Source organism: Triturus cristatus, chromosome 1_1 (assembly GCF_964204655.1).
Source record: "Triturus cristatus chromosome 1_1, aTriCri1.1, whole genome shotgun sequence".
NCBI classification, from domain to species: Eukaryota; Metazoa; Chordata; class Amphibia; order Caudata; family Salamandridae; genus Triturus; species Triturus cristatus.
In genome coordinates, this window is record NC_140579.1 from 289,362,280 (window position 1) to 289,386,087 (window position 23,808).

The following is a 23,808-nucleotide window of genomic DNA, read 5'->3' on the forward strand; positions in this document are numbered from 1 at the left end:
TCTACGCTATTGGGCAAGTAAAAAGTTCCATCCGACCAGAGTGGGTTCTAGTAGATAATTGCGAGATACTAAAATGGGCCGGAGCAGAGGCACAATCAGTGCTGCAAGCCCACTAGTAGCATTTAATTTACCCGCTCCGGAAACATGTAGTGCACTTTACTCGGGACTGTTAAGTAAATTAAATATGCCATTTGTGGATAATCCAATGTTACTATGTTTAAAGCAGAAAGCACATGCACTTTATTATTATTTAGCAGTGGCAACGTTCCCAGAGACCTAAAGCCAACAAAAACGAGGTCAGAAAAAAGGGGAGGAGGAAGGCAAAACATTTGAGGGTGACCCTGGTTAAAGAGCCATATCCAACACACCCCAACAAGCAAGAGTTGGCTAAGCTGTTTTAAGAACTCTGTTTTATTTCTTTGCATCATCATCTGGCTAGTCACCACTTAGGGGCGTACTGTTTTACAGTCTATGCTGAGCATGTGTATTTACAGACACACATGCTACGAATGGAATAGGTTTCTTACCCTGTAAGCATCTGTTCCTAGCATGTAGTACTGTAGATTCACATATGTCCACCCACTTACCTGGAAGCATTTGGTTATGCAGATGTATATTTCTTTTACTTAAACTCTTTGTATATACCTTTTTGCATGGTCATCACAATTTCCCATTCTAATGCTACATTTTAACACTCACCTCCTGTGGGGAAAACCATCTAACAATGTAGCTGATGCCCCTGTGCATTACCAACTATAGGAGGAGTCACTATACCTTGTGAACTTGAAAGACTTCTTCGAAGAAAAACAAGCTGAAAACCTATGAGCCCAACTCTAGATGGCAGGAGTATGCAGAGCATGTGAATCTACTGCTCTACATGCTAAGAATAGATGCTTACAAAGTAAGTAACATATTCCTTCCACACTAATGAAAAATGAGAAATTCAGACTGTATCAGTCAAACCTAAACAGTGTTATGTACATTTTTAAACAGATCTCATCACTTGCTCTTTACTATGTTTTCTGAAACATTTGTTCACACTGTACATTTGAGCACTTTTTTCATTTTGAAACACTGTGCCTAAATTCAACTTTGCTTACATTTTCACTTGTTTTAAATAAAAAGTAAAACTCTTCCAAGAATTTTTGTGTTTTAATTGTCCCACTGCCTACTTGATGACGTTCATAGAAAAGCGAAAAATTGCAGCATAGCGTGACATTCTGAGAAATGTAAACCAAATGGGCCACTGTGATCGTATAAGATATTTTATAAACAGCTAAGAGTAACCTACTTCACTTGTACGGTGAGAGCTACAGATTAAAATAGGAACACTTATCTTTCCTTGTCACTTATCCTGGCAATACCTGTAACTCCTAAACTGAGATGTTAATCCACGTACATTGCTTGTGTGGAAATGTGAATGTGAATGTGTATATATTATCCTAAATCATGTATACCCTATTTCTTGCACTCCACATTCACAAAGCTGTCAATCACTCTCTTAGTTGAATATTTATATAACTGCAGTAAATAAAATAACATGTTTTATTTTATTGTTTTGAGTTGATCATTAACCGTATTTATTTTTGGTCTGTTCAGGTTCAATATGCTTGGACGAAATAAACGAACGTGCATGGCTAGTGGGTGGAACAATGCTATTCCCATATGTGAAGGTTAGTAGGCATAGCAGAAATTGTAGCAGATAGGCAGTTTCTGATTTGAAAAAGCAGCTAAAGCCATTAGATAGCCTGTATCTTCACAGGATTAGCAATAAGTGGCATGCACATCACACACATTCCCCATATGAGTTTATGTACCGAGGTTGTAAATGACAGAATAATACATAACACGATATCCACCTAAGGGAAATGAAGCACTCTCACACACAGCATTCCAATAAGGAGCGGATAACCCTGCAATATTTTCCTGAGGGTATTTTAGCACAATTTACAGAATTTGATCCTCTTTCCCCTGAAAGTAAAGTAGTTACTGAGAAGTCATATTTATGGTTTTAATTTTATTTCATAGAATACCTTGGAATATTGTTGCCATTTTATATACACCCACCAGTTAGATTTAGAAGACTTTTGGCATAACCTCAAATATGTCAGTGCCACCCTCTTTATTAAATGCTAAGCTTCACATGCGTGGTCTAGAAAGGAAATAACATGAGCCCCACTCTCTTTAATAACTTATACATTTTGTGCCAAGAATAGAGGCGCATAATATTAGCAAGACAAAAACATGTTAATAATGCTAATGGCCTCATGGTCTTTGAGGGTCTTGAATGTTGAAACTCAGGCCTAGCCTGCAGCTCTTAGGATGTTTTCTGCTCAGACAGCCTCAAAAAGCCCTTTGTGCTTCTGGGTGAGTGGGATCCAAAACCCCGGAGTGCACACTAACTCACACATTACTCTCCAGATTGACCATGTTTGGCTGATAGTCAAGACTGGGCAAACATTGCTTCTGAAGGATTTCTGGACCTTGTCAGCATCTAGATGAACTAATGTCCTGTCACATGGTTTGCATGTAGCAGGGTCAAAAAATAAAGAAGACAGGTTTTTTTTAGCACTTTTTTAGGACTGTAAATGATGTTTAAATAAACTTTCTTGTGTGAAAATGACCAACCTGAAACAAAGCTTCCGTAATTAAAAGGGTCACCACAGCATCGCCAGTTACCTAGACAGAGTATTTAAAGAAAGCTCTGTTGCAGGGATTCTGTTTAGAAACAGATCTATGCCTGGGACCACAGGACGTCAGAATATAGGGATTGAGTCTCAGTACCACATCAGTACCTATGAGCCCAAATCCGACTAGCTCATAGCGCCTGACTTGCATTCCTAACCTTCCAGAGTAACATGTGAATTGGCAACCTAGAACACAAAACTCTAGTCCCCAAGGGAACAGTGGAAACAAATCATCACATTTCTTTCTCTCTCTCATGCATGTCCATAATCAACAAAAGGAGGACAAGAGGAAAGTTTACAATATTTATTGAAGCTACAGTTGCCTATTATGAAGCAGTTCTGCTGTGATTAGAAAACATATACAACTAAGCAAAGTAATCACCATGTCAAGCCCTATCATGGTGACTGATATGTCTATCTAAGTCTTCCCTCATTATATGAGCACAGAACAATATCCCTGATCTCTCGGATTAGCACCAAACCCCATACATGGTATTGTAGTTATGTGGTCCGCATCATTGTAGGTATAAAATCAGCTTATGCAAGATTGTTGTGACCGTTCCAAGACCTTTTCCCTCTGCATGAATCCTCCTCTCTATTTTTCAAAGGGCACGTCTCCATTTATATGATAAGAAGTGCTGTTTTGGAAAACAGCAGCTGTGCCCATGTTATGTCTGAATGTTGTGAGATGTTTCCTGATCAAGCACAACAAAACAAGGCACTATGTTGTTCGACCTTGTACGAAATGTACAAACTAAATCCCAAGAAGAAGAACTGAGTAATAATAACACGTGCAGCCTATTTCTAAAATTATAAGGTGGCACGAAAATAAGGGCCTAAGGTGGAACTTACACCACCACCTTGCTTGGGAAAATAACATAACTAGTAACAAAAAATATGAGGCACAAGACAAGCAAAGTTAATGCTATGGTAATTGACAAACCATTAAAAAAAAATTATAATCCTAATAAAAAAGATATAGCATGTAAATTGTGAAAACTTAGCCAAATTAAGGTGAGCCGGAGGCATTCAGAGTTTCTTCCACAAATTCAATGGTAAGTGAATCCAGAACGGATTCAGTCTCCGCAGACGCTGACTCCGCAGTTCCACAGTTTAAAAGCTCCAAAGCACAGATATGATGCATGTTATCAACCGATGCTGAGGAAGTATCCTGTTGTCCTGCATCAGTGTTATGAGAGCCAGAGTTTAGCATTCCTGGTGCTGCAGCGCCAGTCTCCCTTTGAGTGGCTCATACCATGTATCTTGAAGGAGCCGTAAGTTCATGGGACAACTCATGGGGCTGATTCCACAGTGTTGGAAGCATTAAAAATGTGTTGTATTAATTTGCCTAAAAGAGATTAGTGTTCAACAAGGACTATATTTCACTGGATGTCCTTGCAACTTGCAAGTCAAAAGTTTCTCAGGCATGGTTTGAGTCTGCTTAGCTTGTAAAAATCTGCCTTTAAAGTTGGAATGGAAGGCCACAACGAGCTATCATAACACCCTTGAGGGGGAAAGAAGAGCACGTTATTACAGCTGGTCTCTATCAGGAAAACTGATAAAATATATGGGATCATGCCACAACAATTCTGATCATTTACCATTAAATAGCTTCCATTTGTAAAGACTGTAATGAGGGAGAAAATTGAAATAACTAGTATTCCTTTTAGAAAACAGGCCAAATAAGCATCTGGTGCATTACATGTGTTGTGTATGACCTCGTATGCACGAACAAGTGAATGTCAGACAGAAGAGTTGCATACCTTTCTAGTAAGGAAGACTTTCCTATTTGTGCGTTCACAGCAATTAAAAAATGGGAGTGACCATAACTCATGAATGAAGCTGCCTCTGAGGTGCTCGTATCTACCAACAGGGAAATGTTTTGTGCAAGCTGTAAATTGAAATGTTGAAATTGGCAAACATATTACGCCATGTAATACCATACAGAAGAAAGCTTTTCTGCTATAGTGAATGGGAGCTGTTCTAACTTCTTGAGATGTAACATTGTCTATGAGGCATCTTTCTTAGCCATGAGGCATTGTTTACAAATCGGGCTGAAAGGTAACAACAGGCTTCGCACGCAAGAGCGGCGTGTGACTGATTCCCACATCCGGCCATCAGTATGAAGCAGACAATAATATCGTTGTCCTGCATTGAGCCCATCATCATGAGCTCTAAGCCATGGAAGTTTTAATCAAGGAAAATATCATCACCAATATTTATCATTGATATCTACGTGACTTCACCAATGTTATCTCACTAGTGCTCTTCGATATATCCAATCCGGAATATGATGCGGAAACAATACTAGAGATACCCAATACGAATGACGGTGTTGAAAGAATAATAGACTCAGCACAGATTCATTGGATAGATATTAGATCTTACAATTGAAGCTTTGTAGCCCTTTTTTCCTGACAAAGGCACGGTCCTGTGCCAAAACGGGCGTAGAGAAGAACATTGTCATACTAATTGTGCCACACATTTTTGTCAATGAAATTCATAATTGTATATCAATGATTATGGAAAATGTGTTTTTCTAAAAACTTGTGTGGAATGCATGAGACAACACGAATGATGGCATGAACGGATTAGTGTGATTCCATCATTCGATTTTATTAACTTTTCTCTTTATCAGAATATCTCTAATAAAATAATTTTTGTATTTTTCTATGAAAAAAAGTTATGTTGGTTCTTTCTTCTGTTTATCTATCACCTGTATAAAATTGATTGAATGATGTTTGTTGCATTTATGTTGCCTGAAGTATTTACATTGATTTAGAATTAGGGTACCGCCATGGTACGCGACCGTTCTTCATGGTCTGGAGTGTCCAGCTAAACTGCATGATGGATCTAAGCTGACTCTGCCCATGGTACAATGAAGACATGTCACTTTGCATGATATCAATAATAGATGACACAATGTTATTCAGATTGTAAATGTGAGAAGACAATGTATTAATAATATTATCAACAACAGCAAGCATTTTATCCAGATTATATTGAACAATTTGTCTTAAACGTGCAGCAGCTTCCATTTGGGACAATTTCCAAATTCAATCATATGTAGCATAAATAAATCTTTTGGAACACGGAGACTTAGGACCCAATAGAAAATCTGATAAGTCCATGTCTTTCAATAGAAGATAAGGATGTTGTTTTACTGCAGATAGTGTGGAATGTTCCAACCATTGTTGACATAATTTTCCCACTGAATAGGTAGTGACAATTCCTGAGTGTTGAGATTGGGAATAACAAGGGTCAGGTCTGCTTGCCTTAAACCCTGGTTTGGAATTTGAAAAACTAGCATGACAACCATGTGTTTCCAATGGCCACAGTAACCACCCACCAGGACCTGAGTGTGTGGTGTTAAATGTACCATTGTGCAACATACTGTCAAGTTGTTCAGCAATGAAATGTGTTAAATGTTGCCAATTTTCAAATTGTGCAAGGAAAAGAATGTTAGGCAATCCTAGACACATGGTCTGCTGAATCGTATTGTCCAGAAAAATCATTTGTGTTGGAATTAATCAAGTTCTAAATAAGGTGTATGTACCCTGAACTTGCCAGGCTTTAGTACCCCAGATGGATTTCATTTCATTTTTTTCTTTTCAGTAATCATAGCCTTTCATAGCCAATTGTGTGACAAATGAATCTGTATAGATCAGATTAGTTTGTGTACGCATATATTTTTTGGGTGGTGTAGGAACCAGTTTCAAATAAAAAGGATTTGTCATATCATATCCTGTAAAGTATGTGAATTTATCTTTATATGTTTTTGAACTCCCTTGTGGGGCAGTTGGACAATGTTCCCATTGTATATAATTAAAAAGTGTGTGTTGAACACTTACTCGAGGCAAATAGTGATGTCCATAATGATGGTAACAGAACATTTCACCATAATTAGCAGAATTAAGGTACAGCTCCTCTGACTCGAAAATGTATACTATTCCAGCTCTTAGAGCATGGAATTTACAGTTTCAACATCCCAGTCATCAGAATGTAACCCAGGTACTATCACATCCCAGGTAGAAACCCTAAACACACATGGCATCTGAAGGATCTCCGTAGGTCCAAATATATAAGGAACCTTATCCCAAATAATTCCATCAGTTACTGGAACATCTGAAATGTTCACGAGGGACAAGTTTCTATTTAGTTATTGTGAAGATGAATGAAGCGACAATAACTTGTTGACCAGCTCTGTGGCAAAACGTTCTGGAAGATAGTGGGCATTAATCAGCAGAAAAAAAACAGTCACAAATCCAATCCACAAGAATAGAAAATCAAGGAAAGTGTTATCCAAACATAAATCTAAGGAGGGACCAGAAAAGTATGTTTCATCCAGGAAAAGAAAACACAAACCTGTGAAGGTGGAGTGTCTACAATGGAGGAAGTGTCAAACAAGTAGGGTGAAAAATCATCTGCTCCCACAAGATAACCAGAAGGCATTTATCGAAATACAAGAGCTGCATGTACATTTAGAGAACTAATAAAATCCAAAATAGGTGGATCTGTAGAAATGACATTAGCTGCAGAAGATGCTGTAGTAAGTACAGTACTCGCCTCAGTCGTTTTGCTTGCTGTTGTAGTGGAAGCAGGTAGTAAATGAGGAGCATTCTCTACTGCCCAGCTGGGGATAAACCGCCTTGGAGGTGCTCACAGGCTGCAGAGGAATTTCCTGTATGCTATGAAAGGATTTAAAGAACTACCAAGGACACTATTTAGAATCTGCTACATGATGCAACTTGATGTGATCAACGTTTACAAAATGATTGTCTTTAGAACCAGGTCGTGGTGGCAAAATTATAGTTCATGTACCTTGAACGCCAAGGCCTTACACCGGTGCATGGTATGACGGGCCAAACTCCTTCTGCACAGAGATTCCCAACTTGTGGAAATAGGACTGGAGACAGTAATAAAAATTACACACTAGAAGTGTGGAGAATTCAGGATCTGTATGTTATAGTGTGAGAAGCAAAGCTTTCAATTCAGCCATCAGCGCAGTACGGTCTCCTAAGCACTGAGTGGGAGTTTTTTGCGGGTGGAACTTTCCATCCAACATCACACCAAAACAGTAGTATACACTACTGAATATTGGTGCTTGATTCTGATAACAGGCTGGGCTGAACCATCAGTATAAACTACATATTTATATTGATTAAGAGACAAAACAGTGCTGGGCATGGGATAAACATGCTCATTTTGCAGAAATTCTTTTGTCTCTAAGCATGGGTCAAAGACGAGGTCTACATCAACAGCTGTTAAGGATGTAGCCCATTGTCTCTATCTAAGATGGAGGGCTTTAGTGTTAGCAATGCTAATTTTTGTGACAGACTCTAAGGCTGGCCCTGGAGTAACGACAATAATGTGTTTCCTTTTTGCAAGCCATCTGCACTGCAGTCAGTATTTGTTCAGTGGATGCAAAACGCATTTCGGCAGAAGGAAATAAATGTGATTTATATGCAATTGGCATTGTCTCACCATTGTTAAAGGTGATATAAGTAGATCCAATCGCACCTGCTATGACATGATGACTAGTTTAGTGGTATTTAGACGTGTGTGTATCTGTCTGGTCTGATGTCCAAAATGAACTGAAAAATCAGGGTGAGTCAGTTCATATAGTGACTTAATGTGTAGTGTATGTTCTGCCAGTATAAAGGAATCCTGAAAAAGATTGCAGTATCTTCAAAGTATTTTGAGGTTGTTGTAGCTGAGCACACTGGTGGTGCAAGGCTTTTGCCTTCATGTGTAAGTTCATATCCTCAAAACAGGACACTTAGAAATGCTATATTAGATTTCTTAAAGTTGGACTTGTAGCCAATTTCTGCAAACCCCAACATTATGCTAGCTACTCTGGCTAGATGTGGGTTTAACTCATTGTCTGTCAGATAAATGCCATCTACATAAGTCAATGCGTCTGGGTCAGCATCGTGTAGAATTGACACTATGTGGACAGCAAACAGTCGCGGACTGTTCTTATAGCCCATGGCTAGTCGCGCAAAGCGATGTTGAAAACCAAGCACGTAGAAGGCAGTCCAATCCCTGCTTTCAGGCACTAAATTTTGCCAGAAAGAACCAATGAAAATGTCCAAGGTTGCTTTGTATTTTTTGTGGACTATATTATGAAGTGCCGTACTGTGTGTATTTTGTATTGGAAAAGTGTGTGTATAACTGTTTAAATATCTGTAGTCTAAGATAATGTGATATGATTAATCTGGTTTTAAAACAGGCAAAAGTGGATTATTCATTGGACACAGGGTTCATTTACTCCAATTGGGAGAGTATTTCACAAACAGGTGTTTTAGCATCCTGTTTCATGGGGATGTTGTGGGTGCACATGTGGGCTGGACCTTATGGGTATGACATGATAAGGAGAGTCCTTATCCCCGGCGACATGATTGCAATATTAGCCTGGGGCTTTTGAAAGAGCCCATTCTGCTGCATAGTCTTGTTTGACTTCATCAGGTACAAGCGCAGAAAATGAAGGAATTATTACAGCCTCACCTTGTGGGGATGTTTGGACAAATTACGGGGGCCAATCGACCTCTGCTAAAAGGATATCGTAAGATTATGTAAAATGTTTACAGAAAATTGTTCAAATGGTGCTCTTTATATCCCCCTCAATTTGTATATCCAAATTAAGGTATAGACTGCTTCATAAACTATGCCCCAATTTTTACAGTCACTTATAACAGAAACCATTCCATGGGGTAAGCACATAGTCAATATTCTGTACTTGTATTGTGGTCCCGTAAGGGGAAGCACAGCTTCAATCTGATCAATATTTTTATTTTTTGGGATGATCCAAAATTGTATTTCTTTATGATTTGTAGGAATCTTGCCCGTAATAAAATTAACAATGACAGGACTTATTGTTGGTACTGCCAGCAACTGGGCTTGCCCTGGCAAGCCTGCCCTAGCTGGGACAGCCAACAAGGTGCGTAAAACATTTTGAGTTAAGGCCTTCATAGTCGAACTAGACCAGTTTGCAATTTCCTTAAAAGTTTACAATTGTTGTAGCTCTTGAGCATTGGCATTCGCTATATGAGGGAATGGTGTATAACTAGCTAGTCTGACCAGGTCACCACATCATTGCCACGAGGACCCATACATACTGGTGCAGGAACGTGTGGAAGGGTGCCTTGGAACCAAGTTTGATGTTCCCAATGTGAGAGTAGTATTTCTAAGACCACATATGCTCTATATGCTACTGGTGGTGCAACAGCAGTGTATTCATGAAATGTGTCAGTTTGACCATCCACAGCTGGAAAGTTGACCCAAGAATAAAAGCGATGGCCATCGTTGGCTTCCACCACAAAAATAAATTCACCCCCTGATTAGTAAGGCTACGTACAGATACATGTGCATGAACTGCAGGTCTACAGTTATCCTTTTAAAGGTCCAAACTTGAACAACCAACAGAAAAATGAGGGGCTTACAAATATAATGTGGAGGATTAACCCCCCTACCCCCCAACACCACAGACGTCTCCAGTGGTAGGTGTAAGGCTATTATGGACACACACAAGCACTACTCAGGAGACCTGCTCAAGCAGTACCAGACCAACATTGGTAGCTTTATGTTGCAGGGATTCTGTTTGGAAACAGAACTATGCCTGGGGCCACAGGAAGTCAGAATGTAGGACTGAGTCTCCATACTACATCAGTACCTATGGGCCCAAAGTCGCTTAGCTCATAATGCCTCACTTGCACTCCTAACCTTCCAGAGTAGTGAATTGGCAACCTAGAACACAACACTGTAGTTCCCTAGGGAACCGTGTAAACAGATCATCACCTTTTGTTCTCTCACTCGTGCATGTCCATAATAAAAGAAGGACAAGAGGCAAGTTTACAATATTTATTGAAACTGCTGTTGTCTATTATGAAGCAGTTCTGCTGCGATTAGAAGATATATACAAATAATCAAAGTAGTCAGCATTTCGAGCAAACTGTATACACTTAAATGCCCTATCATGGTGACTGATATGCCTGCCTAAGTCTACCCTCACTACCTGAGCACAGAACCATATCAGTAATCTCTGGGATTAGCACCTAACCCATAGCTGGTTTTGTAGTTATGCGGTCTGCATCATTGTAGGTGTAAACTCAGTTTATGCAAGGCTAGTGAGCCCGTACCAAGACCTTTCCTCTCCGCATGAACCCTCTCTGTTTTTCAAAGGGCATGTATCTGTTTATATGATAAGAAGTGCAATGTTGGAAAACAGCAGCTGTGCCCATGTTATGTCTTAATGTTGTGAGATGTTGCCTGACCGAGCACAGAAAAACAGGGCACTGTGTTGTTCGACCTTGTAAGAAATGTACAGACTAAATCCTAAGAACAACAACTGATTACAGTAACATGTGCAGCCTATTTTTAAAATAATAGCGCTGCACGAGAATAATTGTTTTACGTGTGATGTGCAACTCAGTTGTGGCCTAAAACTTGCAGTTTGGCTAAAATAAGGGAGAACTACAATGGGCCTACGGTGGAACTTACTACAGGTCCAAGTTATCAGGCATGAGCAAAATAGCTATAAGTTATTGACAGATTCCAAGAGATGAGAATAGATGGCCTCTGGCAGTCTCTTGAACTGCACCCAGGTCATGAGCCTGCAGACGAGCTAATGTTTTCCAATACCCAGCTCATCAGTAAAGCATCCAAGGTTGGGATGCCAGATGTGGCAACTTTTCAACAGACAGGGAATGGAATAAACTGCCTGGAAATCATGTTCAGATTTTTTCACAACTAAGCAGCACTGCTGCTACTCCAAATTCAAATTATTTTGGCTCCTATGTAGTACCTCTTTGGCCATTTCAGATATTTGAAGCCATATTTTGGTCAAAAGAGGAGATGGGTGAATAATAAATATAACAGAAAAGCGTACAAAATGTGTCCCAGTGTCACCGCCATTGCCTTTGGATCTATCCTCTAGCTGTACAGAAATGAGCGGCTGTGTATTTAGGCAAGAGACAAAAACTTCCACCAACCACAGCCTCTAGAAAACATCAAGGCCCTGCCTGGTGACCACTTAAACATGCATGATATAAATCACTACAGTGATGAGAATGTTTCCCTTCAGACGTTGATTTTGCTTGGGATGTGTTCCTCTGACCTGCACGATGTGAAAATCCATGTGAAACGATCCTGGGGAAGATCAGCAAACAATTTTTGGGTTGTGCCCCCCGTGCTGGATGCTTTCACAATCCAAATGGCCATCTAACTGTCTTTGGCCAGACTCCTCTTCACAATTTATGTGAAGGGGTTGAGTTTGTGGGGACCATTCTCACCTGTGCCTCAGGAACCCTAGCATTGGCTTTAGAATCTTGGTGAAATACCCAAGAGCAAGGCTGAAGGAAGAGCAATGAACTGCCAAATGGGGCCTATCTGCCTAATTCTGTGGTAGTCTGTAGGATCCAGACAGTTTGGATTAGATATGTAAAAGTCCTTTAAATGAAAATGACCCAGCCACTCAATGTGAGAATCAGTCTATTAAGAAGTCGTGTCTCTTCCAACTTAAAGCAACAATGTGTTCCCCTTTTTGTTTGGCTTTTGCAAGTTAATGACTGAATGAAAGCCATATCCATCAATAGTTTAAAATAGAACCTCTTGAATGTGGACTTGATCTTTTGCCAGTTTCAAAATATGTTATATAATTTACTATCTATTATGAAAGCATTCAAGGCGTAGGCTCTAAATCTGGAAACATCCAAACCCATCTCCTGCATGAACCGTCCTCTCCAATGGAGTAAGAGAAGAGATTAAATGGATGGAAAAAGTATCCTTGTTGAAATTATCTACTGACAAGGCCTTATGTCTTAATGCCTTGATTACCTCCTCATAGGATTAAAGTCATCGAACCACACAGAAATCTGGATGGTCTGAAAAACCTGGTAAGACAGTGTTGGTTCTCCTCAAAACTGTAAGTTTCTTATGGATACTTCTACCTTTAGATACCTCATCTTTGAATATTCCAGGCACCTGGATGTATCTGGCAACTTCTGACATAGCTCTCCCATGCTCGTAGGGGTGCAGGCTTCATGTTAATGTGGGAAGTGGACTCCTGGTAACTTAATTGGAGCCATTAAAGAGCCCACCTCGGCTCAATGATATTAGTTCAGGTTTTTTTTCTATAGCTTCCGACACAGGTCTAGACTTTCCTTCCTTGGTTTAAGAGGTGATTTTTCAGTTTTCAAAACATTTCTAACAGTGCGTTATGGACCTGTTCCCACCAAAGATGCCAGGATATAAATGCTGCCATTGGTAAGAGTGTCAAATGTCTATTGTGGGACCCCAATGAAAGTGGTCTATGGTGTGTGAGCTCCAGATTAGACTCATCATCCTGTGCCAATGGATGAACCCGAAGGCAATAGAGAAAATGGAGGTCAAACATTTTATGGCCTGTTCAAAGGTGTCGGTCCAGATCTCGGTGAGTCTCCTGCTCCTCACCCTCATTCAGTTCCTTTAAGAACAAAAGAAAGAAGCACAAAAGATGTATTTTTTCCAGAGGGCGTTCAAGATTAAAAGGTAGGTCCTCACCTCCATTCTTCCCAACGTTAAAGAATGTGAGGAAGCCGGACCTTCGGACATTCCATCCCATCAGCTGTCACCCAGTCCAGAGGCAGTGTTTTTCTCTGGCTCAGACCACAGAAGAATAGCAGAATGCTGCTCTATTGTTGACTGCCCATCAGCTGTTGCCCAGTCCAGAGGTGGTGTTTTTTCCCAACTCAGATGAGGAGGAAGAACAGAATGGCTCTCCAGCACAGACCACCTTTGACCCTCGAACGAAGACCTCAGCAAGGGTTTCCAGTATGATGTGCACCAACACACACACACCAAGCTCAAAAAAGGCCTTGTGCAGAGGAAGAGCTCCACCCTCGAGAGGGTCGGGTGTGGAGCCCTTCTACTACCATGCAGCCTTCTGGCCCATCGTCACCTTCTGGTCGTTGAGCACCAAGATTCTCCACAAGCCTCAAGGACATTTGAAGTTTAAGACACCCTCGGCACAAGCAGAGGCCAGGCTTAATATTCAGGCCACCTTCGACTCTAAGCGTTACAACAAACAAATGATGGACGGAATGCTGACAATGCATACATTCTCCCCCAGTCAAGAGATCTGGGTTAAATCCATCGTTCTTTTGCCCACTACACCACCCCAGTTTAGACATGGCCATATGTAAATCAGTCTTGACCCTGTGCCTCATGGGAACAGTCCAGCCCGAACTGCCAAGCCATGTCTTCCCTGGACCGGAATCAAGCATCCTAGGACCGGTTTCTGGCTATCAGCCGTCATCAGCCAGGATAGCTTGACTCCAGTGGCGTAGTGAGCACGGGTCCCACGTCTGGGAATACCCATCCCACTTAGGGCGAAAAGCGTTACAACAAACAAATGATGGACGGAATGCTGACAATGCATACATTCTCCCCCAGTCAAGAGATCTGGGTTAAATCCATTGTGTGTGTCTTTTGCAGGACCTGGCTTAGCAGTTCGTGCTGAAACGAGTCCTTCAACCCAGGGTCAGTACCTTTAGGCTGAACTTCCAGGGGAGAACCACTATCCCCTCTGTGTGTGCCATTCAAGTCTGTCTGGTGCCGGACCCGAGTCCTTTGTCCCTGTGACAGTGCTTTTAGCCCACCATGGCTAGAAGTGGCCTCACCAGGGTCAGTCATGGGGTGCCCTGTTCTCCGAGCTAGCAACCCCATGCCCACTGGACCTTCCACTATGGACTGTTTCCACCTCCTACCCCCAGAAACCAGAACTGTTTAGGCAACTGTGACAGGCCTCCCCATCCAGCTCCCCTGACACCATGGAGGTCCCATCAGTGGACGGTCTCTTGGTACAGATCAGGTCCCTTGCTTGTGCACCAACTGAGAGCAATTCAAGCACTGGGGTTGGAAATAGGGCACTCTGGGTCTCCGCCCAAAACAACCTCCACTCCTGTTCTTAGAAGGGACATGGGTCCTCTCCCCCCCTACTATACTGTTACCTGTCTGGGTCACTACATACCTCCCCCTCACTGATAAGAGGGAACCTGGGCCACCCTCCGTAGGACAACTCCTTCTCAGACACTCTGAACCCACCTAGAGGTCTGGCTCCTTTGCAAGCTCCCTGGGGTTAGGGAACTTGCAATCAACCAGGTGTTGGCGTAGCAATCAAATTGTACAGCTCCTAAGAGTCCCTGTCATTTTCCTTCTCTTTCTCAGTGCCACTGCCCTCTTGGGACCCTACTTTGGAGGTTAAAAGTAAGTAACTCAGGCTCTGCATGGTCCCCCTCCTCGAAGATGTCACTCTACTGGTCTGTTGTGGGTGCTCCATACCAGCATTTGACTTCAAATGTGTGTAGTGCAAGTCGTAGGTCCAGAAAGGTGGACCCTTTCTTCATGGTTGCAGAACCTCCTCAGCTCCGTCATAGTGTAACATGACAGGCAGTTGGGATCCATTTCTTTTCTGATAAGGTATCACAGGTGCAACAACAATAGAGTCCCAAGTTTATGAAGGAGAAGCAGAATTTAAAAAAATTACCAATTGAGATAAGCAGGAGAATTTAAGGCTCACAATTGTCTTATATGCGGATTAGCAGTATCCACCAGTCATTGTATGGCACTGCACAAACAGAAGTTCCATCCCCACCGATGATCACCAATGTGAGAAATTGGGATTCTGGGTGGTAGAGGTGCACACCCTGTCCAAGCAGGAACCACTAACCTAGCCCGGATAAGTCAGATTTTCACCATATATTTACACGTGCTCACCCTCTGGTAGCTTGGCACTTAAGAGGCAATGGCTAAAGTATTTGTGCAACTATTCAAACTGTAGCACAGTGCAAGAACACCACTAAAAGACTTTTCACCAGTTTAGAAAAATAGATTATATTTTTATGAACAAAAGAGGACTAAAGTGACAAAAATCCGGAGTTATAACGTTTTAAAGATTAAATAAAACTGCAGTGCTTAGAAGCTTAAAGTGTCAACCGGGTTATCTGTTTGCACTGGACTGGGTTGAATTCAAAAGTTCAGGCCGACCGCGATGGAGCGCGGGCTGGATATAGGGACCATTCTTGGCTTACTGAGAAGTACCTTAGATGCATTGTCGACATAGACAAGTTGTGGGAAGCTAAAGTTGATGCGTCACCGTCAAAGCACAGGATTGAAGACAATACGTCGATGCTGAGCAGCAGAAAGTCAGAAACGCATCAGAAACTGGAGAAGATGCGTCACAAAGTCGGCGATGCGGTGTCCGCAGTTCTCGCAGCAGCGGAGATTCGTCAGCATCGAGGGGGATGCGATCGATGCAACGATGTCGATGCATGTGTTTTGATTCAAGATGCACTTTATACCCACTTCCACGGGCCCAGCACTGGTTTGGCTCTGCTTGGCAGGGCAAGACTTCCAGCAAGCAAAGTCCAGGTATTGTTGCAGGATGAGTTGAAGTCTTTGATGTCCCTGAGACTTAGTACAGAAGGCAAGCCAGCATTCCCTTAGAGTCACTCGGGGTTCAGGTGAGACATGTCCAGTCCTTCCACAGTCGAGGTAGAGGGTAGCGTGCAGCAGGGCAGCACAGCAGAAAAGCAGTTCTTCCAGAGAAGCAGTCCAGCAGAGTGGCAGTCCTTGTAGCAGCACAACAGTCCTTCCTCCTGTAAGAGTTATTCGCAGGTCGAGTAATGTACTGAGTTGGTGGTGTTAGAGGCCCAAAACATATACCCAGTTCTGCCTTTGAAGTGGGGGAGACTTCAAAGAGAGGCCTTTCAAGGGCACAGAGTCCCTCCCCATCCTGCCCTGGCTCCATTTTCAGAATTGCAATTTAAAATCTAACTGCAGCTTAAGTTGAGATTTTAAATTGTGATTCTAGAGATATCAAACTTGGGTGTCCCATCTCTTCCAGATTTGAAATTACATCATAAGATGTAATCAGGTAATCTTAATGTTTACCTATGGGAGAGATGGGCCTAGCAGTAGTGCAAAAGGAATTTAAGAGTTTTTTTCTACCTGGATATGAACAATTTTAAAGTACATGTCCTACATTTTAGATACACTGTACCCTGTCCTTGGCTGTCCAGGGCCTAATGTAGTGGTGTCTTATATGTATTAAAATGGGAGGTTTTGTGCCTAGCAAGAGAGTTAACTTTCCAGGGCAATATGACAGTTTAAAACTGCACACACAAGCTCTGCATAGGCAGGCCTGAGACATGTTTAAAGGGCTACTGAAGTGGGAGGTGATGTAGCGCTTAGAAGGTTGAAAATCGTAGGGGTGCGTTATATTCACGGTTAGTCGGCACCCGCATATAATCAAATGTGTACTCAGGTATTTTTGTGTGCAGTGTATTAAGAATTGTATAACCTATGTCGATTTCAATAGAAGTGTTAGCTATGTACAAGCATCTTATGTATATATTGAAGCAATGCATAGAGCTTAGTCCTTTGAACAATATGATGTTAAAACGTGTAGATTAGAATACATGTCTGTAGACTGTTTAGTTTGACCACACATGAAAGAAAGACGTAAATGTCAATACTGTGATTTAAACCTGCTTGTGTAACCGAAGTAGTGGCCAGAATTCGCATATATCGTTGAGGCGAAAGGCCTGGTATTTTCTTATGTTAGCCAAGGGCAATAGGCCAAAAAGGATTTATTCCAGCAGAGGTTTTAGGCTGTAGTAAATTGCAAGTTAAAAGATGTGAAGTATGTCTGCCTTGCATGATCTCACCCCAGGTTCAAGGACAGTTGCTCGTTAGTAGAGAAGCTCTTTGTTCACAAATTGACTTATGTAGAAAAAGCCAGACATGGGAGTGCATTGGAATGTGCCAATCGTAACTCCTAGTGCGGATGGCGTCTGGGACTCAAGGCCAAGCGATGGACGATGGAACTGGACAGCGCTCTGTGGAAAATTACTGAAAGTCGACCCCGCAGAAGAGGAGGCGCAAAGGGCGTGTTCTGAGATTTGGGGTTCTGTATTAGGGACAGCGCCCCGAGGGTGGAGGCAGATCAGAGCAGCCCAGGGCAGAGGAAGGCTAGGCGAAGAGATAGAGGGGGCAACTTAGACCAAGCTCTCTAAGTGAAGACTTCTTAGGAAGTTTCACTCTGACACCTTTTATTTGATTGAGGGTCTCATGGGATTGCTAAGTAGGGATGTCATCTAGTGCAGAGTAGGGACAGAGATGGTATGGTTCAGTGTCCCTAGTATCGACATTTGCTTGGTGGTTTTCTACCTCATGCTTTTAGAGATTGTACTTTTAGTTATTTTTAGCCGTATGCGGATTCTTCGTAGAGTAGCATTTGTGTTAGTGCCTATGTCTTGTTGTGCCTCGTACTGAGGACTTTGTATCTCCAAATCTTTATGCTGATAATAAAAACCAGAGAGCCAAGAGATTAAGTCTCGAGTCCTTGATTATGGCAATTTGGGGACAGTAATTTTGATAAATGTGTTTATTCCCTCTACGCTATTGGGCAAGTAAAAAGTTCCATCCGACCAGAGTGGGTTCTAGTAGATAATTGCGAGATACTAAAATGGGCCGGAGCAGAGGCACAATCAGTGCTGCAAGCCCACTAGTAGCATTTAATTTACCCGCTCCGGAAACATGTAGTGCACTTTACTCGGGACTGTTAAGTAAATTAAATATGCCATTTGTGGATAATCCAATGTTACTATGTTTAAAGCAGAAAGCACATGCACTTTATTATTATTTAGCAGTGGCAACGTTCCCAGAGACCTAAAGCCAACAAAAACGAGGTCAGAAAAAAGGGGAGGAGGAAGGCAAAACATTTGAGGGTGACCCTGGTTAAAGAGCCATATCCAACACACCCCAACAAGCAAGAGTTGGCTAAGCTGTTTTAAGAACTCTGTTTTATTTCTTTGCATCATCATCTGGCTAGTCACCACTTAGGGGCGTACTGTTTTACAGTCTATGCTGAGCATGTGTATTTACAGACACACATGCTACGAATGGAATAGGTTTCTTACCCTGTAAGCATCTGTTCCTAGCATGTAGTACTGTAGATTCACATATGTCCACCCACTTACCTGGAAGCATTTGGTTATGCAGATGTATATTTCTTTTACTTAAACTCTTTGTATATACCTTTTTGCATGGTCATCACAATTTCCCATTCTAATGCTACATTTTAACACTCACCTCCTGTGGGGAAAACCATCTAACAATGTAGCTGATGCCCCTGTGCATTACCAACTATAGGAGGAGTCACTATACCTTGTGAACTTGAAAGACTTCTTCGAAGAAAAACAAGCTGAAAACCTATGAGCCCAACTCTAGATGGCAGGAGTATGCAGAGCATGTGAATCTACTGCTCTACATGCTAAGAATAGATGCTTACAAAGTAAGTAACATATTCCTTCCACACTAATGAAAAATGAGAAATTCAGACTGCATCAGTCAGACCTAAACAGTGTTATGTACATTTTTAAACAGATCTCATCACTTGCTCTTTACTATGTTTTCTGAAACATTTGTTCACACTGTACATTTGAGCACTTTTTTCATTTTGAAACACTGTGCCTAAACTTACATTTTCACTTGTTTTAAATAAAAAGTAAAACTCTTCCAAGAATTTTTGTGTTTTAATTGTCCCACTGCCTACTTGATGACGTTCATAGAAAAGCGAAAAATTGCAGCATAGCGTGACATTCTGAGAAATGTAAACCAAATGGGCCACTGTGATCGTATAAGATATTTTATAAACAGCTAAGAGTAACCTACTTCACTTGTACGGTGAGAGCTACAGATTAAAATAGGAACACTTATCTTTCCTTGTCACTTATCCTGGCAATACCTGTAACTCCTAAACTGAGATGTTAATCCACGTACATTGCTTGTGTGGAAATGTGAATGTGAATGTGTATATATTATCCTAAATCATGTATACCCTATTTCTTGCACTCCACATTCACAAAGCTGTCAATCACTCTCTTAGTTGAATATTTATATAACTGCAGTAAATAAAATAACATGTTTTATTTTATTGTTTTGAGTTGATCATTAACCGTATTTATTTTTGGTCTGTTCAGGTTCAATATGCTTGGACGAAATAAACGAACGTGCATGGCTAGTGGGTGGAACAATGCTATTCCCATATGTGAAGGTTAGTAGGCATAGCAGAAATTGTAGCAGATAGGCAGTTTCTGATTTGAAAAAGCAGCTAAAGCCATTAGATAGCCTGTATCTCCACAGGATTAGCAATAAGTGGCATGCACATCACACACATTCCCCATATGAGTTTATGTACCGAGGTTGTAAATGACAGAATAATACATAACACGATATCCACCTAAGGGAAATGAAGCACTCTCACACACAGCATTCCAATAAGGAGCGGATAACCCTGCAATATTTTCCTGAGGGTATTTTAGCACAATTTACAGAATTTGATCCTCTTTCCCCTGAAAGTAAAGTAGTTACTGAGAAGTCATATTTATGGTTTTAATTTTATTTCATAGAATACCTTGGAATATTGTTGCCATTTTATATACACCCACCAGTTAGATTTAGAAGACTTTTGGCATAACCTCAAATATGTCAGTGCCACCCTCTTTATTAAATGCTAAGCTTCACATGCGTGGTCTAGAAAGGAAATAACATGAGCCCCACTCTCTTTAATAACTTATAAATTTTGTGCCAAGAATAGAGGCGCATAATATTAGCAAGACAAAAACATGTTAATAATGCTAATGGCCTCATGGTCTTTGAGGGTCTTGAATGTTGAAACTCAGGCCTAGCCTGCAGCTCTTAGGATGTTTTCTGCTCAGACAGCCTCAAAAAGCCCTTTGTGCTTCTGGGTGAGTGGGATCCAAAACCCCGGAGTGCACACTAACTCACACATTACTCTCCAGATTGACCATGTTTGGCTGATAGTCAAGACTGGGCAAACATTGCTTCTGAAGGATTTCTGGACCTTGTCAGCATCTAGATGAACTAATGTCCTGTCACATGGTTTGCATGTAGCAGGGTCAAAAAATAAAGAAGACAGGTTTTTTTTAGCACTTTTTTAGGACTGTAAATGATGTTTAAATAAACTTTCTTGTGTGAAAATGACCAACCTGAAACAAAGCTTCCGTAATTAAAAGGGTCACCACAGCATCGCCAGTTACCTAGACAGAGTATTTAAAGAAAGCTCTGTTGCAGGGATTCTGTTTAGAAACAGATCTATGCCTGGGACCACAGGACGTCAGAATATAGGGATTGAGTCTCAGTACCACATCAGTACCTATGAGCCCAAGTCCGACTAGCTCATAGCGCCTGACTTGCATTCCTAACCTTCCAGAGTAACATGTGAATTGGCAACCTAGAACACAAAACTCTAGTCCCCAAGGGAACAGTGGAAACAAATCATCACATTTCTTTCTCTCTCTCATGCATGTCCATAATCAACAAAAGGAGGACAAGAGGAAAGTTTACAATATTTATTGAAGCTACAGTTGCCTATTATGAAGCAGTTCTGCTGTGATTAGAAAACATATACAACTAAGCAAAGTAATCACCATGTCAAGCCCTATCATGGTGACTGATATGTCTATCTAAGTCTTCCCTCATTATATGAGCACAGAACAATATCCCTGATCTCTCGGATTAGCACCAAACCCCATACATGGTATTGTAGTTATGTGGTCCGCATCATTGTAGGTATAAAATCAGCTTATGCAAGATTGTTGTGACCGTTCCAAGACCTTTTCCCTCTGCATGAATCCTCCTCTCTATTTTTCAAAGGGCACGTCTCCATTTATATGATAAGAAGTGCTGTTTTGGAAAACAGCAGCTGTGCCCATGTTATGTCTGAATGTTGTGAGATGTTTCCTGATCAAGCACAACAAAACAAGGCACTATGTTGTTCGACCTTGTACGAAATGTACAAACTAAATCCCAAGAAGAAGAACTGAGTAATAATAACACGTGCAGCCTATTTCTAAAATTATAAGGTGGCACGAAAATAAGGGCCTAAGGTGGAACTTACACCACCACCTTGCTTGGGAAAATAACATAACTAGTAACAAAAAATATGAGGCACAAGACAAGCAAAGTTAATGCTATGGTAATTGACAAACCATTAAAAAAAAATTATAATCCTAATAAAAAAGATATAGCATGTAAATTGTGAAAACTTAGCCAAATTAAGGTGAGCCGGAGGCATTCAGAGTTTCTTCCACAAATTCAATGGTAAGTGAATCCAGAACGGATTCAGTCTCCGCAGACGCTGACTCCGCAGTTCCACAGTTTAAAAGCTCCAAAGCACAGATATGATGCATGTTATCAACCGATGCTGAGGAAGTATCCTGTTGTCCTGCATCAGTGTTATGAGAGCCAGAGTTTAGCATTCCTGGTGCTGCAGCGCCAGTCTCCCTTTGAGTGGCTCATACCATGTATCTTGAAGGAGCCGTAAGTTCATGGGACAACTCATGGGGCTGATTCCACAGTGTTGGAAGCATTAAAAATGTGTTGTATTAATTTGCCTAAAAGAGATTAGTGTTCAACAAGGACTATATTTCACTGGATGTCCTTGCAACTTGCAAGTCAAAAGTTTCTCAGGCATGGTTTGAGTCTGCTTAGCTTGTAAAAATCTGCCTTTAAAGTTGGAATGGAAGGCCACAACGAGCTATCATAACACCCTTGAGGGGGAAAGAAGAGCACGTTATTACAGCTGGTCTCTATCAGGAAAACTGATAAAATATATGGGATCATGCCACAACAATTCTGATCATTTACCATTAAATAGCTTCCATTTGTAAAGACTGTAATGAGGGAGAAAATTGAAATAACTAGTATTCCTTTTAGAAAACAGGCCAAATAAGCATCTGGTGCATTACATGTGTTGTGTATGACCTCGTATGCACGAACAAGTGAATGTCAGACAGAAGAGTTGCATACCTTTCTAGTAAGGAAGACTTTCCTATTTGTGCGTTCACAGCAATTAAAAAATGGGAGTGACCATAACTCATGAATGAAGCTGCCTCTGAGGTGCTCGTATCTACCAACAGGGAAATGTTTTGTGCAAGCTGTAAATTGAAATGTTGAAATTGGCAAACATATTACGCCATGTAATACCATACAGAAGAAAGCTTTTCTGCTATAGTGAATGGGAGCTGTTCTAACTTCTTGAGATGTAACATTGTCTATGAGGCATCTTTCTTAGCCATGAGGCATTGTTTACAAATCGGGCTGAAAGGTAACAACAGGCTTCGCACGCAAGAGCGGCGTGTGACTGATTCCCACATCCGGCCATCAGTATGAAGCAGACAATAATATCGTTGTCCTGCATTGAGCCCATCATCATGAGCTCTAAGCCATGGAAGTTTTAATCAAGGAAAATATCATCACCAATATTTATCATTGATATCTACGTGACTTCACCAATGTTATCTCACTAGTGCTCTTCGATATATCCAATCCGGAATATGATGCGGAAACAATACTAGAGATACCCAATACGAATGACGGTGTTGAAAGAATAATAGACTCAGCACAGATTCATTGGATAGATATTAGATCTTACAATTGAAGCTTTGTAGCCCTTTTTTCCTGACAAAGGCACGGTCCTGTGCCGAAACGGGCGTAGAGAAGAACATTGTCATACTAATTGTGCCACACATTTTTGTCAATGAAATTCATAATTGTATATCAATGATTATGGAAAATGTGTTTTTCTAAAAACTTGTGTGGAATGCATGAGACAACACGAATGATGGCATGAACGGATTAGTGTGATTCCATCATTCGATTTTATTAACTTTTCTCTTTATCAGAATATCTCTAATAAAATAATTTTTGTATTTTTCTATGAAAAAAAGTTATGTTGGTTCTTTCTTCTGTTTATCTATCACCTGTATAAAATTGATTGAATGATGTTTGTTGCATTTATGTTGCCTGAAGTATTTACATTGATTTAGAATTAGGGTACCGCCATGGTACGCGACCGTTCTTCATGGTCTGGAGTGTCCAGCTAAACTGCATGATGGATCTAAGCTGACTCTGCCCATGGTACAATGAAGACATGTCACTTTGCATGATATCAATAATAGATGACACAATGTTATTCAGATTGTAAATGTGAGAAGACAATGTATTAATAATATTATCAACAACAGCAAGCATTTTATCCAGATTATATTGAACAATT

General features: G+C 41.0%; 1 pseudogene across 1 annotated transcript in view; it reads left to right on the top strand.

The window, feature by feature from the left end:
• The window catches only part of LOC146870136 (complement component receptor 1-like protein), a 796,036-nt pseudogene that overhangs the window by 273,564 nt on the left and 498,664 nt on the right, over nt 1-23,808 (top strand). The window contains exon 4 of the transcript XR_014978076.1: nt 1,600-1,673. The product of XR_014978076.1 is annotated as a complement component receptor 1-like protein (transcript). The remainder of the gene's footprint in view (nt 1-1,599; nt 1,674-23,808) is intronic.